At 38.9% G+C, this 13,295-nt stretch overlaps 1 non-coding gene across 1 annotated transcript; it reads right to left on the bottom strand.

Moving 5' to 3' along the window:
* Positions 1–11,095: 11,095 nt before the first annotated feature.
* On the bottom strand, positions 11,096–11,202 carry LOC141650108 (small nucleolar RNA R71). The gene has a single exon (XR_012546166.1). It is a non-coding gene; the product is annotated as a small nucleolar RNA R71 (small nucleolar RNA).
* Positions 11,203–13,295: the final 2,093 nt, after the last annotated feature.

Here is a 13,295-nt window from a genome sequence, read left to right as displayed (position 1 = left end):
ATTACATGCCAAAACCAAAACTATTAAAAAGAAATACAAGTTCTCAAAACTGTATACTGTCAAAATACTATCAGGCGTCAGACACAGCGGAAGACTTCTAAATTGCAACGTGGTGACTCATCCCAACTATCCTATACGCATCGTCTCATACCTGCTCAATAACTGCTCACCACCCTCGAATGGATCACCATAGTTTTTAAAACATTTAAACGGGGTCACGAGAGCCACAAACCGAGAATGAGGTAGAGGAGAACGTGGAGGATAGCATTTCCTCTTCCTTTAAAATGGTAATTGTTCCTAGAAAGTCAAGTAGGATTTCTAATCCACCTGATCGCTACCATGGTAACATCGAAGAGGATGGTGTTTTGTTACTTTTTGAACGTGATGAACCCACTATCTACAAATCGGCCATGTCTAGTCCCGACTCCTCGCTTTGGCTAGAAGCCATGCGGTCCGAAATGGATTCCATGTACGAGAACCAAGTATGGGACTTGGTGGATTTACCTGAGGGAGTGCGACCCCTTCAGTGTAAATGGATATATAAAATTAAGCTCGGCATGGATAAACATATGGATGTTTACAAAGCTAGATTGGTGGCAAAAGGTTTCACCCAAGTTCATGGTTTATACTATGACGAAACCTTCGCTCCAGTCGCTATGCATCGGTCCATTAGGATAATCTTAGCGGTTGCCGCATTTCATGATTATGATATTTGGCAAATGGATGTCAAAACCGCCTTCTTGAATGGGATTCTAGAAGAAGAGGTGTATGTGATACAACCTAAAGGTTTTGTTGATACATCTAACCTAAGATGGTGTGTAAGCTTAAAAGGTCCATCTATGGTCTTAAGCAAGCATCTAGGAGTTGGAATCATCACTTTGATCATGTTATTAAACAATACAGTTTCACTAGAAGTGTGGAAGAACCGTGTTTATACAAGAAGTTTAGTGGGAGTAAGGTTGCATTCCTTGTCGTATATGTGGATGACATATTGCTCATTGGGAATGATGTTCCATCACTCACTTCCGTTACGGAGTGGCTAGGGAAACACTTCCGGATGAAGGACTTGGGAGAGGCACAACGAATCTTGGGTATCCAGATCTATAGGGATAGGTCCAAGAGGATACTAGCATTGAGTCAAGAAGCTTATATTGACAAAGTTCTTGACCGGTTCAATATGAAAGACTCCAAGAGGGGATTTCTACCTATGGGCCAAAGGATTACTTTGAGCAAGTCACAGTCTCCCTCCACCCCTATGGAAATTGAACACATGAAGACCGTCCCTTATGCTTCCGTCGTTGGGTCTATCATGTATGCTATGATTTGCACTCGTCCCGACGTTGCGTATGCCTTGAGCATGGCAAGTCGTTATCAAGCCAAGCCTGGTGAGAGTCACTAGATAGCCGTAAAGAACATCCTTAAGTACTTGAGAAGGACTAAGGATTCTTTCTTAGTGTTTGGAGGAGAAACTGAGTTGCGTGTAAGAGGTTACACGGACGCAAGGTTCCAAACCGATTCGGATGACATGAAATCCCAATCCGGCTATGTGTTTATGCTAAATGGAGGAGCTGTTTGCTGGAAGAGCTTCAAGCAAAGTGTTACCGCGGATTCTACAACAGAGGCTGAGTACCTTGCAGCGTCAGAGGCTGCGAAGGAAGCTGTTTGGATTAGGCAATTCATGGAGGGGCTAGGAGTAGTCCATTCCGCCAAAGATCCTATCACTCTATATTGTGATAACAGTGGAGCTATTTTTCAAGCCAAAGAGCCTAAGTCTAGTAACAAATCTAGACACATTGAAAGGAAATACCATGTAATTAGAGATTATGTGGAAAGGAAGGAAATTGACATTTGTAAGTTTGGGACAGATGATAATATTGCTGATCCTTTAACCAAGCATTTATCAAAGGCTAAGCATGTTGGTCATGTCGTCGCTATGGGATTGAGACGAGTACCGGATTTTCTTTAGATTATGGATATGTAATAATTGGATAGTGTATCTCTTATTATATATATGATAATCACATTCATTGTTTTCGCATTCATTTGTTTTATGAATCTTTTATTTAGTGTGACTAAATTATAAATACCTTGTTTATCTGAATAAGTTGTGGAGACAATGTTGAACACTATTTAAGTGAATAAGATGGACATTGTATTTTGTCCCTAGTCACTTAATGAGGTGACGTCTCGGAGTGACTAGATTGTAAGTCGATTGATGGTTGTTCAACACCATAAGATCATACGTGATGACTAGTCGATTACATAGGCAGAGTGTGTGACACTTTGCCGGATAATGACCATTTAGAGAATCCCTAAGTTCTATTATAGACGCCTGGTCGTGGCGGGAATCTCTAAGATGTTCTAATGAGTCGATTGTTTTGACTGGAGACTATTATCTGAGCAAGTGCAGTTTTCGAGTGACTTTGGATTTTGTCCTAGGTCGTGCCGTGAAAGGAGTCCAAAAGGGCATTTACTAGGTCATGGTGAGCTGTATTGTGCAATAGGATAGATAGGGCATACAGGAATTGTCCACCCACGTTGGGTAACTATATCTCAAGGCCACTCGTGGAGTTAATGACTACAAATGCATGGCCACGCTCGGAAGTAATCTGTGAGAGATTTTTCCCGTCAGGTAGTCATACTCCCGATCGAGAAAACCACTCGCGATATGTTCGTGTGCAAGTGCGACCTGAAAGACACCTTGCATTGAGTGGGAGATTAAAACGGACAAGAGAATTGGTAGCGCACACCTTGTGTCGGACAAGTGGGAGATTGTTGGAGTCAGTGTCCTCCACAATAGTGCGTTAACATAATAAATCTCATTAATGGAATATCATCAGATATTTAATTATTTGATCCTCGTCAGTTGATTAACGTAAATCGATAACGGTTGACTGACTAGAGTTTGACGTTATTGTTGTGAGAAGGCGGTGATCAACTGACCCCTTTCGGTCACACCTATAGGAACGAACCCCAATAGACAACTAATTAATTATATGAGATACAATTTATTTAGTCCCTTGATTTGTAGACTAAAAGGTTAGTCAATTATTTTAACAGAGAATTCGAGTTGCGAACTCGAGGAACGGCAGTTATTATTTAATTATGTGATAATTGAATAATCAATTTTGGGAGACGGGTTTTAGTTAATTAATTGTTAATTCACTAAAATTATACTAATTGATTAATGTGATTAATATTAGTACGTAAATAATATGTGTAGTGGTACACGTATATATTTACGGAGTGATTTGGACGAATTAATTATGGAAGTATTTAAACATGAAACGATGTTTAAAATAAAATTACACGTATTTCTGCGACAAATATAAGAACCAACATGGACCCGTAAATGGGCAAGTGGACCGTGTAATATTGAGTAGTGGATGATTAGGAACATAATCATTTCACCTTACTTTGTATACTACCATAAGTTATTTTATATAAGATTATGCATGTGATGTAAGATAAAATTATAAGATAAATTCAACACTCTACCTCACCAATCCCACCCATCGGTTTTTCCCACCTTATACACTCAAGATGTTTGTTTATTTTACACACAACATCATTTGTACATCTTTGCATGTGTATATCTTCCTCTCTCTAAAAATAATATTCATCACTACTAAGATTGTTAGTATACATATATTAATATTTACTAAGAGAGTTAGTAAAATTAAAATATTATCAAGGGTATAATATTAACAAGTTTCTAGTTAATTAATTGTTATTATTTTTCGGTAAGTTCTTGGGTGCAACAAGAAGGAGAACTTCTCTTTGAAGATTTGTAAGGAGGATCATCCATTTGGTATAAGCTCAAGAACAAGTTAGTAAGGTGAACTAGTTTGTGCCCTTTTTACCACAAAATCAATGTAAGGAAATTGTTTTTCCGTATACTTTCATTTTTATGCTTTCATATTAGCATGCATGTTAGATAAATCACCTAAATGAAAAATTATGAGATAATTTATTTTTTTATTAGAGAGTCTAATATGGATCTATGATCTTTCAAGCATGCCACTAAATCTGTCTCCAAATTCTACAATGCAAGAGGTAGTCGCCGTGGTTGACAGTCTAGTCGACCAAATAACCAATTTAGAAGCTGAGATCATCAGATTGAGAGAGTTTGCTACCGTCAACGGAATATGGGCCGATGACGATGAAGATGAATACCTCACTGAACACTATCTCGTCAAGGTTAGTGAGGATATAGTCAAAGCTAGCAAGGATCAAGATATAGACCACCTTACTCGTTCAGGGCGTCCATATGAAAATGTTTCTCAAAATGGTCCTGTAGCTAATGGTCCAGTTACGAACACCAATGTCATCACCCCAACTGATGGCGAAGATACATCTACTGACCACTTGCTAAAACAACTACAGAAGACAAAGGCTGATCTTTCAGTTTGGCAACTAGTGGCAAGTTCATTTCCTCATCGCCAAGCTTTACTGGCTTACTGCGAGCCTTGGCTAAATTGAATGTAGCACACAACTCTACGCCAGACGACGTAGTCAACTTGGTCTTCCAAGATTCGACTAAACTAAGTAACCCAGTTATTTTCTTAGATGAGGATTTGCCTCCCTTCGGCGCCAGTCACAACCTAGCTCTATACATTACCGTCATATGCTTAAAGAAGAATGTGCCAATGACTTTGGTAGATGATGGCTCCGCAGTCAATGTCATACCATTGAAAACTGCATACAAATTAAGCATGAAAGAATCGGATTGGACTCCTACTAACCAAGGTGTTCGATCATACGATGGAACACGACGTAAAGTGGTAGGACTAGTCAACCTCACCATAGCCACAGGGCCGATTGAGCGAAAGGTTAAATTTCAAATAGTGGATATCGAAGCATCATTCAGCATACTTCTAGGAAGGCCTTGGATTCATGCTTCCAAAGCAGTAACATCCACCTTGCACCAGAAAATCAAGATCCCACTAGATGGCAAAGTAGTGACGATCACTTCGTCACCTATCAAGGCAGTGATAGAAAAGATGTCAAGCAACCAAGTAGTTACAGATCCAGTATACGAGCTTGGGGGCTTCCATAGCATAAACCTCGTAGAAAGTGAACTGGCACCTCTATACTTCGATCCATACTCCAATTTAGTGGTCAACCACATACTCAAGTCTCAGGGATACTTCCCAGGAATGCCACTGAATCCTGCCCAGAAAAATACTTTTGCACCTTACAAAGAAGGAAACTCTTAAAGGATACCATTAGGATTAGGATACAAACCCACGAAAGAAGATGCTTTGGAGATGCTCATTCAATTTCAAAATCGTAAGAACATGGGAATCCAAATGCGACCCTACCTCCCTACCCTGAATGGATACTTCGTTAGAGAAGGGAATCAAGAGTACTTTCACGGGTTTCTCGAACCTTGGCACTATAAAGGAACGCAACTAGCAGGAATTGAGATCTTTCACGATTGCTACTTCATTCCTTCAGAAACGTTTCCTACCGTCAAAACTCGTCAAGCACCGTGCTTAGAACGAACAGGCTGTTAGTCTTCTGTTTGGGGAGGACTGATTTGTTAGAGCTGCACAGGATGAGATCATTACCATGATACTTCAGGATGACCACTTCAACCCTACATCGTTAATCACCGAAACTCGTTTGAATCAGCTGAAAGGATGGAGAAAGTCAATAAAGTGGACGAACAACCAAGGAAAGCTCTTCAAAGTCACCACTGGATAAGGAGAGATGTTCAAAGGAGAACCCGAAGACAACGAATTCGAGTCAGAGTCGGAGTCGGAGTCGGAATCAGAGTCTGAGTCTAGAGAAGTCCCTAGAGAGTCTCCTCCTGTCGTCACTCCCAATCCCCTTGTTTCTCCTAGCATAGCATCGAATAGTAACAGTAGCTCGGGAAATGCCCCAGCAGCTGTCCCTTTACAGCCACTGACTACTGAACAGATGGATTCTTTGTTTCAACTCTTTTCAAAATTTAATATGAATAAATTAGATTCTGCTTACTCTTTGTTTTATTCTGAATGCAATTATATTTACAATGATAATGAGGATGATCCTGGCCCAGAATCAATCGAATTACCTCCCTACATAGCTAAATAAATAATACAAGAGGGGGAAGGAGCACCAGTTATAGAGAATACCGAACCCATCAACGTAAGAACCGAATTAGAACCCCAAGAACTTAGGATAGGGACGACCTTAAACCCAACCGAAAGGGCCAATTTCATAGACCTCCTACATGAGTTCAAACACGTTTTTGCTTGGTCCTACAAAGACATGCCAGAGATCGATAGGGATATTGCAGAACACAGAATTCCAATCAAACCAGGTTTCAAACCTGTAAAGCAGAAACTTCTTCGAATCAGGACCGAATGGGCTCTTAAAATCAAAGAAGAAGTCGATAAACAATTCAAAGCCGGGTTCATCAAAATTTCCGAGTATTCAGACTGGTTGGCTAACATAGTATCCGTACCCAAAAAGGATGGGCGAATCCAAGTTTGTGTTGATTTTAGAGACTTAAATAAAGCAAGTCCCAAGGACGATTTCCCTCTACCACACATCGACATATTGGTAGACAATACAGCAGACCACACGTTGTTGTCCTTCATGGACGGATATGCAAGATATCACTACTACAGATACAGGATATAACAATGGTTAAAAACCGTTGTTATATAAAAAAGCGGACGTTGTTAAAGCGTCCGTTGTAAAAGGTTTTAACAACGGTTGGGTTTCTTAAGGAATCCGTTGTTGAAACTATTAACAACGGTTTTAAGTATAAAAACCCGTTGTGGAAAGTGTGACTCAATTTTTGGGGGAAAGTTATAACAACGGTTGTAATATACAAAACCGTTGTTATAACTAAAGACAACGGTTTTTTAATAAATAACCGTTGTTGTTTATTCTTAAAAAATAAAAATAAAAAATTAAATATTACTAGATGCATGCATAATTACGGCCCGTTATTATTCCGATGCATGCATTATTACTGCCATCACTACTGTGCATATGAACGGACAATATGGAATGAGAAGAATTAGTAATAAGATTTGAAGCAGCATTGAGAGATATGATGATGATTATGGCACAACTTCCTAACATATATATTAATTAAAAAACAACTCAACTCACACATTGCTTAGTATAAATACATGCATTATCTCAACTAACATTTCCATTCTCTCACTATATACATCTCCAAATCCTAACTGCTAAAACAAACTCCAAATAAATTAACCCTACTTAATCTTTCAAAACAAACTCCAAACTCCAACAAAATGAATGATATCATCCTTAAGACTCTTACTATGATCGAGAACAACAACAGTTTCATCCGCCGGTTGCTCACATTGAGGAAAGTTTTAGGAGCTACCTTGCGGATGCTCGATCCATTTTGAAGGACGCCAAAGAAGATGGCTTGACGGAGAAGCAACAGTTGCAGCTATATGACGATATAGCAACTGCTGAACGGAACCTCCAAATAGCCAAGGAGGAGAGGACGGATATCATATAGGAGAATAAGACCCTCTATGAAAATATAAGAATTGCATTTTTATTAATGTAATTTTTTTTTTAATTTATGTATTTATTATATATATATATATATATATATTAATTATGTTTATCGGCATTCCTCTCTATCATCTTGCTTCATCTTTGTTAATTAAGCGAATAATGACGATGAAAGACGAATTAAGCGAATAATACTTAAAGAAATAACATAATGGTTGATAAAAACTAACACATACACATGCAAATGAAATAATTAGAAAAAGAAAATAATGACGATGAAAGACGATGAAACCAATAGTGACGGCGAGATTTACCTGATAATTAGACGATGAAATCAACAATGACGGCGAGAAGATAAAGAGACGATGAGAAAGAGAGAAAGAGACGATGAGAAAGAGAGAAAGAGACGATGAGAAAGTGTGTTTTGTGTTTGTGTTTGTGTTTGTGTTTGTCTGCTGGGTTTGTGTTTGTGTATGAAGGTTTGTGTTTTGTGGTTGTAGCAGACTTGTGTTTGTGTGGTTTATAGTATGGAAGGTAGTGACAACGGTTATTAAACAACAACCGTTGTCAAATAAGTTTTAACAACGGTTGTAAAACAACAACCGTTGTCAAATAAGTTTTAACAACGGGTTCCAAAAGCAACCGTTGTGATTACTTTTCACTAACTTTGCGTCAATTTTGCGCCAAATTATTAACAACGGTTGTGCATGTGTAACCCGTTGTTAAAACTTATAACAACGGTTTTTATAACCATACCCGTTGTAATTCATTTTAGTAAAATTCGCGCCATACATTCTACAACGTCTATTGTGATTTTCGTGAATAATCGTTGTTAAAGGGGCGTTGTAGTTGCCTGGATTTGTAGTAGTGTATAATCAGATCAAGATGGCTATAGAAGATATGCATAAGACTACCTTCATCACTCAATGGGGCACTTATTGCTATACTGTTATGCCATTCGGGCTAATCAATGCTGGAGCTACATATCAACGCACCGCGACAACATTGCTACATGAAATGATGCATAAAGAGGTAGAAGTGTACGTCGACGATATGATTGTCAAGTCTAAGGATAGGAAAGGGCATATTGACAACCTTCGTAAGTTCTTCCTGAGATTGCGAAAGTACAACATAAGGCTCAATCCTGAGAAATGTTGATGTGACTCATATTTGAGCACATTTAGTCCCCGAATTAACCTCGTTCCTATGATTTATAGTGCATAATTGGGTTATTTACTATCTTTAGTTTCCCATTATGCATATTCTTTGAGGTTTTGTCTCCTTGGTAGGAAAGGAGTGCTAACCTTGCATTTACATGGCGAAATGGAGCTAAATTGATCGCATCTAATGACCAAGCATCAAAGAGAAGACATCACTAGAAGGCCTATGTAGATAATAAAGTAAAATGGGGAATAACGAAAGGATCCTTGCATCCCCGGAATGATTCTCACGGATTATGAAGGAAGAAAAGAAGAGAAGCAGTCTGCCGTGGGATCCGAGCGGATCACACACAATCCGAGCATCTCCAACCACCACCATTCGAGCGTCCCGCAGCCAATACGCTCGTCTTGCAACTAAAGGATCCGAGCGTCTCCTTGTCTATCCGCTCAGATCACAACCCAGAGAGCCCGTGCCACTTCCCAAGACGCACGGATCATGGCGAGACTAGCAAAACGGAAATGCTCATTTCCTTCGAGAGGAGCATTTCCTCAATTTTTGTTAAGGACTTAATAGTCATTTAAGCCCTTAGTAACCCTAATTTTTGTACTTAATCTTTAGTATAAATACCCCATTGTACTACCTAGATTAGCATCAATTAGTAATGCTCTCTTAATGCTTTCTTAATTAAATTTTAATCATTCCTTAATCTTGTAATCAACTCTTAATCTAGTCTTAATACAAATCTCAATACTTAATCTTTCCTTAATTTCTCTATTGTTCTTCATTTATTTTGGGTAATTAGAAGATTATTTGGGTTTATTTGGAGGATTAACAACCTTCCATCAATCATCAAGTACTTCTATTATTCTTTGCTTTATTATTTGGAATCATCTTCATAGGTATAATTCTCTCTTAACCTTGTTTAATTATTGTTAATCACTTTCATTTATTCATCATGTTTTGCTTTGCTAGTATGATTGACAACCTTGTTATCATGTTAAACTTGATAATGAGTGAGTAGTTTCCTTAACTAGGGTTAATGGGGAATTAGGGGAAACCATCATGGGGAATGATTCATGCTTAATCTAATATGTTTTTATAATTAAATTGCTTGCTTGTTGTGATTCCAACTAATGCACATGTTATGTTTGATGAAATGCGAGCCTATGAATCCTTGCATTTTTTACCCATCACCTATCTTTTCAATGAGACTTGTAAGCTTATACACCAACTCGAGTCTCATTAGACCATGCATATTGTTGAATAGGAAGGACTAAGTCGACTTTTAGGTGATGTACAATCTAATCGATTCGGCTCCGGGACCCAAACCTTCTTAGGGATTGTAAGCTTATACACCAACTTGATCCCATCACAACAATAAGTGCTTGCATCTAGTAGAAAACATGTTTGTATGATCAACTCCCATGAATCCCCTATGAACCCACGACACCCTAGTGATTTTAATCAATTGTTTACATCTCATTTTAATCACTTTGCTTGTTTTTATTACCTTACTTTCATATTGTTGATTAGTTTAGTTGATCTCCTATCTCAACCCAAATTGTGACACCCCTAGACACAACCATTTGCAATTGAAAATCCTACATCAATACCCGTCCCTTGGGATCCGACCTTTACTTGCCTCTTTGCTAAGAGTAGTTTGTGAAGTTATAAATATTATTTTGGTTGGTAGCTTTTGACGATGAAGTTTGAACCGCACCAAAAATGGCGCCGTTGCCGGGGACGGTGTTAACTTGATTTGATTTTCTTTATTTGTTTTTAGTTGTGTGTTTCTTTACCTTGGGGAAGTAAATCTCCTCAAGGTTGTTCTAATTGTTTTCGAGTTGTTTTATATTTTGCATGTCTAGGAGATCACAAGGTAACTTGTTACCAATTGATCTTGAAATTAAAAGAACCTTGACCAACAATAGAAGACTTGCTAGAGGTACTTTAAGGGGTATTGGAGAAATTGTGGACATTCAACCAAATAATATTGAGTTTATCAACCCTTTTGCAAGAGAAGGGGAGGATAACCTAATACAAAACTCACCACAAAATCAACCCACAATGCCTAAATTCTCATCACATTCTGTACCAACCGAGGAGAACCTACCAAATGGTACTCCTACACCACAACATCTAACCGGTATTTTCATTGCCAAATCCGCATTCATACAACTAGTTGAGAGAAGTTAATTTGGGGGGATGCCTAGTGAAGACCCTCATTCTCATATGGAGACTTTTTGTGACTATTGTGATGCGATTTCTCAAACCGGAGTTACTCAAGACCAAATCCGATGGGTCTTATTTCCTTTTTTCTTTGATGGGTACCGCGAAATAATGGTTGAAAAGCCTAGACAAGGCTACTCTTGGTATTGATTCTTAGAATAAATTGGCACTTGCTTTCTACAAGAAATTCTATCCTCCGGAAAAGACTAACATGCTGAGAGCCCAAATCATCGGGTTCAAACAAAGGGATGAGGAATCTTTGTATGAAGCATGGGAGATATTCAAGGACACTTGTCGATCTTGTCCACACCATGGACTTAGCGAATGGTTCCTTGTACAACAATTTTGGAATGGTCTATATGAAGACTCCCGAAACATTCTCAATATGGGATCCAATGGTATGTTCACCGAAGTTGATGACAATCAAACATGGAACACAATTGAAGAAATGGCGGTCCATAACTCGCAATATAGTAGGCCTCGGAAGGCTACTACAGGAGGAAAGCATGAGATGGATACCATTACTCAATTGGGTGCTCAACTAAGTGCTCACATTGACACCATCAATTTGAAGTTTGAGAAGGCCATGGCTAAACTTGAATAGGCCTCCAAATCACCCAAGCAACATGTTAATGCTATGGTGGCATCATCATAAATTCCAAGTGGAGTATGTGAGAGTTGTGGAACTTTGGGACATGACCAAAGTGAATGTAGGGGAACAAGTGAACAAGTGAATGCTTTCCAAGCATACAAAAGTGGCACCCCTTATTCCAACTATTACAATGAGAATACCAAATTCCATCCAAACCTTTCATAAAAAAGCCAAAATGTTCAAAACCCTCAACCAACATACACCCCACCTCCAAGGAGAAACCAAGCTCAAAGACCCTTTTATAACCAAAGCCAAGGTTATCAAAATCAACCTCCATACAATCAATCCAATGGCCAAGGCTTTGATGTTCAAAAAGCGGTCCTCCAAATGCAAAAGAACCAACAAGAATTTTTCACCCAAATGCAAAAAGATAGCCAAGCAAAAGACATCACCATCAACAACATACTAGCCCACACTAAAATGTTGGAAACACAAATGTCTCAATTAGCATCTTCTAGCTCTCAAAGACAAAAGGAGCAATTACCACCTCAAAATAATCCCCCGAGACATGAGTCGGTGAGTGCCATCTATTTGAGGAGTGGTATAAGGTATGAAGGGCCAAAGAAGCAAATTAAGGAAGACATTGTGGAGGCTAGTGACAAGGAAAGAGTTGTGGGGAACTCTAAGGAAGAAGAACCCACCATTCAAGAAGTTTCAAAGAAGAAGAATGAAGAGAAGGCTAAAGAGAAACAGCCTATTGTGATTAGACTTCCATTCCCAAGTCGTCAAACTAAGCCTAAGTTTGCTGAAAAACTTGGAAAGTTCATGGAAATTGTGAAGAACTTAGAAGTCTCAATCCCACTCACGGAGTTGATCAATCATGTTCCGGCCTATGCAAAGTACATGAAAGACATTCTTACCAAGAAGAAATCCATCCGGAAGCTAGAGACTATTTCTTTCACCAAAGTGAGTAGTGCTATTCTTCAAGGAAGTTCCCCTTCAAAGCTCAAAGATCCGGGAAGTTTCTCTATTCCTTGCACCATTGGCGACACTACAATCAACAAAGCTTTATGTGACCTTGGAGCAAGTGTAAGTGTCATGCCTTACTCGGTATACAAGAGGCTAGGAATGGGAGAACTCAAGTGCACTAATATCACGCTTCAAATGGCAGATAGATCAACAAAGATACCTTTAGGGGTGTGGGAAGATATGCCCGTAAGAATTGGCAAATTCTTTATCCCGGTAGACTTTGTTATTGTAGACATGGAGGAGGATTCCAACATTCCTATCATTCTAGGAAGACCTTTCTTGCACACCGCGGGAGCGGTAATTGATGTGAAACATGGAGAGCTCACACTTGAACTAGGGGATGAGACAATCACTTTTAATCTTGACAAGACGCTGAGAGCTCCCCGACAACATGAGCCATGTTTCAAGGTGATCACTATAGTCGAGAAACTGATAAGAAGAAGTTGGCATCTCAATGCAAAGAACAAGCTATGGGTAAAGAATCACCACCCATATGGAAGAAGAAAGTGGATAATCTTTAAGATGCTCCATCCAAAGAGCAAGAAAGTTTCAACAAGAATGAGAGCTTGAAAAGCTCACTCATGACAAGTAATGAAGAAGGCCTCATTGGCCATGATAAGAAGGAAGGAGAGTTTCTCTTGTCAACTCATGATAACATTATTGGGGAACAAGTAGATGAAGTATGCGGTCTCTGGGATGATGAATTTGAAGGGTTAGTCAATCCTTATATTGGTAATGCTATGACCCAAGACCAAGGCATTGGTGATCATTGTAACTCAAATCACCACAA

The sequence above is a fragment of the Silene latifolia genome, chromosome 3 (assembly GCF_048544455.1).
Source record: "Silene latifolia isolate original U9 population chromosome 3, ASM4854445v1, whole genome shotgun sequence".
Classification (NCBI taxonomy): Eukaryota; Viridiplantae; Streptophyta; class Magnoliopsida; order Caryophyllales; family Caryophyllaceae; genus Silene; species Silene latifolia.
Note: the sequence above shows the minus strand (reverse complement) of the source record. Positions and strands in the feature narration are given on the sequence as shown.